General features: G+C 42.3%; 1 long non-coding RNA gene across 1 annotated transcript; it reads right to left on the minus strand.

The window, feature by feature from the left end:
* Positions 1-5,359: 5,359 nt before the first annotated feature.
* LOC121645606 lies at positions 5,360-6,030 on the minus strand. The gene is made up of 2 exons (XR_006011457.1): positions 5,512-6,030; positions 5,360-5,434 (listed from the first exon to the last, which is right to left on the minus strand). It is a non-coding gene; the product is annotated as an uncharacterized LOC121645606 (long non-coding RNA).
* Between the last annotated feature and the right edge of the window lie 638 nt (positions 6,031-6,668).

A 6,668-nucleotide genomic window follows, 5' to 3' on the forward strand; every position in this document is an offset into this window, starting at 1 on the left:
TGTTACACACTTACTGCTACACACTAACTACTACACACTCACTGTTACACACTAACTGTTACACACTTACTGTTACACACTTACTACTACACACTCACTACTACACACTCACTGTTACACACTCACTGTTACACACTTACTGTTACACACTTACTGTTACACACTCACTGTTACACACTCACTACTACACACTCACTGTTACACACTTTCTGCTAAACACTCACTGTTACACACTCACTACAACACACTCACTGTTACACACTTACTGTTACACACTCACTACTACACACTCACTGTTACACACTCACCACTACACACTCACTACTACACACTCACTGTTACACACTCACTGTTACACACTCACTGTTACACACTCACTGTTACACACTTACTGTTACACACTCACTACTACACACTCACTGTTACACACTTACTGCTACACACTCACTGTTACACACTTACTGTTACACACTAACTACTACACACTCACTGTTACACACTAACTGTTACACACTTACTGTTACACACTTACTACTACACACTCACTACTACACACTCACTGTTACACACTCACTGTTACACACTTACTGTTACACACTTACTGTTACACACTCACTGTTACACACTCACTACTACACACTCACTGTTACACACTTTCTGCTAAACACTCACTGTTACACACTCACTACAACACACTCACTGTTACACACTTACTGTTACACACTCACTACTACACACTCACTGTTACACACTCACCACTACACACTCACTACTACACACTCACTGTTACACACTCACTGTTACACACTCACTGTTACACACTCACTACTACACACTCACTGTTACACACTTACTGTTACACACTCACTACTACACACTCACTGTTACACACTTACTGCTACACACTCACTGTTACACACTTACTGTTACACACTAACTACTACACACTCACTGTTACACACTAACTGTTACACACTTACTGTTACACACTTACTACTACACACTCACTACTACACACTCACTGTTACACACTCACTGTTACACACTTACTGTTACACACTCACTGTTACACACTCACTACTACACACTCACTGTTACACACTTTCTGCTAAACACTCACTGTTACACACTCACTACAACACACTCACTGTTACACACTTACTGTTACACACTCACTACTACACACTCACTGTTACACACTCACCACTACACACTCACTACTACACACTCACTGTTACACACTCACTGTTACACACTCACTGTTACACACTCACTACTACACACTCACTGTTACACACTTACTGTTACACACTCACTACTACACACTCACTGTTACACACTTACTGCTACACACTCACTGTTACACACTTACTGTTACACACTCACTGTTACACACTCACTGTTACACACTCACTGTTGCACACTCACTACTACACACTCACTACTACACACTCACTGCTACACACTCACTGTTATACACTCACTGCTAAACACTCACTACTACACACTCACCACTACACACTTACTACTACACACTCACTACTAGACACGTACTACTACATACTTACTATTACACACTCACCACTACACACTTACTGCTACATACTTACTACTACACACTCACCACTACACACTTACTACTAGACACTCACTACTAGACACTTACTACTGGACACTTACTACTACATACTTACTATTACACACTCACCACTACACACTTACTGCTACATACTTACTACTACACACTTACTACTACACACTCTCCACTACCCACTCACTACTACACACTCACTACTAGACACTTACTACTACATACTTACTATTACACACTCACCACTACACACTTACTGCTACATACTTACTACTACACACTCACCACTACACACTTACTACTACACACTCACTACTAGACACTTACTACTACACACTCTACACTACCCACTCACTACTACACACTCACCACTACACACCTTACTGCTACATGCTTACTACTACACACTTACTACTACACACTCTCCACTACTCACTCACTACTACACACTCACCACTACACACTTACTACTACACACTCACTACTACACACTTACTGCTACACACTCTCCACTACCCACTCACTACTACACACTCACTACTAGACACTTACTACTACATACTTACTATTACACACTCACCACTACACACTTACTGTTACACACTCACTACAACACACTCACTGTTACACTTACTGTTACACACTCACTACTACACACTCACTGTTACACACTTACTACTACACACTCACTGTTACACACTCACTGTTACACACTCACTACTACACACTCACTGTTACACACTCACTGTTACACACTCACTGTTACACACTTACTACTACACACTCACTGTTACACACTCACCACTACACACTCACTGTTACACACTCACTGTTACACACTCACTGTTACACACTCACTACTACACACTCACTGTTACACACTTACTGTTACACACTCACTACTACACACTCACTGTTACACACTTACTGCTACACACTCACTGTTACACACTTACTGTTACACACTCACTACTACACACTCACTGTTACACACTCACTACTACACACTCACTGTTACACACTCACTGTTGCACACTCACTACTACACACTCACTACTACACACTCACTGCTACACACTCACTGTTATACACTCACTGCTACACACTCACTACTACACACTCACCACTACACACTTACTACTACACACTCACTACTAGACACGTACTACTACATACTTACTATTACACACTCACCACTACACACTTACTGCTACATACTTACTACTACACACTCACCACTACACACTTACTACTAGACACTCACTACTAGACACTTACTACTGGACACTTACTACTACATACTTACTATTACACACTCACCACTACACACTTACTGCTACATACTTACTACTACACACTTACTACTACACACTCTCCACTACCCACTCACTACTACACACTCACCACTACACACTTACTACTACACACTCACTACTAGACACTTACTACTACACACTCTACACTACCCACTCACTACTACACACTCACCACTACACACCTTACTGCTACATGCTTACTACTACACACTTACTACTACACACTCTCCACTACTCACTCACTACTACACACTCACCACTACACACTTACTACTACACACTCACTACTACACACTTACTACTACACACTCTCCACTACCCACTCACTACTACACACTCACTACTAGACACTTACTACTACATACTTACTATTACACACTCACCACTACACACTTACTGTTACACACTCACTACAACACACTCACTGTTACACTTACTGTTACACACTCACTACTACACACTCACTGTTACACACTTACTACTACACACTCACTGTTACACACTCACTGTTACACACTCACTACTACACACTCACTGTTACACACTCACTGTTACACACTCACTACTACACACTCACTGTTACACACTTACTACTACACACTCACTGTTACACACTCACCACTACACACTCACTACTACACACTCACTGTTACACACTCACTGTTACACACTCACTGTTACACACTCACTACTACACACTCACTGTTACACACTTACTGTTACACACTCACTACTACACACTCACTGTTACACACTTACTGCTACACACTCACTGTTACACACTTACTGTTACACACTCACTACTACACACTCACTGTTACACACTCACTACTACATACTCACTGTTACACACTCACTGTTGCACACTCACTACTACACACTCACTACTACACACTCACTGCTACACACTCACTGTTATACACTCACTGCTACACACTCACTACTACACACTCACCACTACACACTTACTACTACACACTCACTACTAGACACGTACTACTACATACTTACTATTACACACTCACCACTACACACTTACTGCTACATACTTACTACTACACACTCACCACTACACACTTACTACTAGACACTCACTACTAGACACTTACTACTGGACACTTACTACTACATACTTACTATTACACACTCACCACTACACACTTACTGCTACATACTTACTACTACACACTCACCACTACACACTTACTACTACACACTCACTACTAGACACTTACTACTACACACTCTACACTACCCACTCACTACTACACACTCACCACTACACACCTTACTGCTACATGCTTACTACTACACACTTACTACTACACACTCTCCACTACTCACTCACTACTACACACTCACCACTACACACTTACTACTACACACTCACTACTACACACTTACTACTACACACTCTCCACTACCCACTCACTACTACACACTCACTACTAGACACTTACTACTACATACTTACTATTACACACTCACCACTACACACTTACTGTTACACACTCACTACAACACACTCACTGTTACACTTACTGTTACACACTCACTACTACACACTCACTGTTACACACTTCCTACTACACACTCACTGTTACACACTCACTGTTACACACTCACTACTACACACTCACTGTTACACACTCACTGTTACACACTCACTACTACACACTCACTGTTACACACTTACTGTTACACACTCACTACTACACACTCACTGTTACACACTTACTGCTACACACTCACTGTTACACACTTACTGTTACACACTCACTACTACACACTCACTGTTACACACTTACTGCTACACACTCACTGTTACACACTCACTACTACACACTCACTGTTACACACTTATTGCTACACACTCACTACTACACACTCACTGTTACACACTCACTGTTGCACACTCACTACTACACACTCACTACTACACACTCACTGCTACACACTCACTGTTATACACTCACTGCTACACACTCACTACTACACACTCACCACTACACACTCACTACTACACACTCACTGCTACACACTCACTGTTATACACTCACTGCTACACACTCACTACTACACACTCACCACTACACACTCACTACTACACACTCACCACTACACACTTACTACTACACACTCTCCACTACCCACTCACTACTACACACTCACTACTAGACACTTACTGCTACATACTTACTACTACACACTCACCACTACACACTTACTACTAGACACTCACTACTAGACACTTACTACTAGACACTTACTACTACATACTTACTATTACACACTCACCACTACACACTTACTGCTACATACTTACTACTACACACTTACTACTACACACTCTCCACTACCCACTCACTACTACACACTCACTACTAGACACTTACTACTACATACTGTCACAAACCCGGAGATTGGACTCAAAAGAATCAGGATTCCAGTGAAAGGTAAAAAGGAATTTATTTGAACAATGTAAATGTGCACTGGTGATCTATCCGGTCTCGTTCGGTCAGCTCTTCTGTGGGGGGTATGAGAACAGGTGTTAGAAGGCAGGGAGTCTGTGATAATGATGCAGGATGTTACAAATCCACGTACCGGGTGCTGTAGTGCAGTTTGGTGAGATCGTACAGGCAGAACCCGGGAAGCCGGACGGGGAGTCCACTGGAGTGGGTGGATAACTGCTGGGTAAAGAACAGGTTAGTGGGGGAATAACTGGCGGGGGTCAGGGTCTCCAACCCACGGAAGTGGGTGATAATGAATATCTCCATCTGGGCAGAGTAGATTATTCCGTGATCCAAAATCCACATCCAAAAACCAGTCCAGGGGTCAATAATCCAGAAATCCAATAACAAACAGAGATACCAGTCAGGGGGCAGGCAGAGACGATAATCCAGGTCCAAAACAAGGTCAACAACAGGCAGGTAGGCAGGCAGACAGGTAGAACAACGGCTGGAAACGTGCAGGGTAGAACCAAGACGATCTGGCGAAGAAACGCTGTCACAGGCAGGTATTTAAAGGGCATCAAACAGGTGAAGCGTATTACCAATCAGAGTGGGAAAATTAGGTTGCGTTCAGGGAGGCTGGGAAGTCCGACCCTTATCAGACGGATCATTACACATACTTACTATTACACACTCACCGCTACACACTTACTGCTACATACTTACTACTACACACTCACCACTACACACTTACTACTACACACTCACTACTAGACACTTACTACTACACACTCTACACTACCCACTCACTACTACACACTCACCACTACACACCTTACTGCTACATACTTACTACTACACACTTACTACTACACACTCTCCACTACCCACTCACTACTACACACTCACTACTAGACACTTACTACTACATACTTACTATTACACACTCACCACTACACACTTACTGCTACATACTTACTACAACACACTCACCACTACACACTTACTACTACACACTCACTACTAGACACTTACTACTACACACTCTACACTACCCACTCACTACTACACACTCACTACTAGACACTTACTACTACACACTCTCCACTACAGACTCATTGCTACACACTCACCACTACACACTCATTGCTACACACTTACTGTTATACATTCACTTCTACACACTCACTACTACACACTCACCACTACACACTTATTGCTACACACTCACCACTACCCACTCATTGCTACACACTCACTACTAGACACTTACTACTACATACTTACTATTACACACTCACCACTACACAC

Source organism: Melanotaenia boesemani, chromosome 1, assembly GCF_017639745.1.
Source record: "Melanotaenia boesemani isolate fMelBoe1 chromosome 1, fMelBoe1.pri, whole genome shotgun sequence".
Classification (NCBI taxonomy): domain Eukaryota; kingdom Metazoa; phylum Chordata; class Actinopteri; order Atheriniformes; family Melanotaeniidae; genus Melanotaenia; species Melanotaenia boesemani.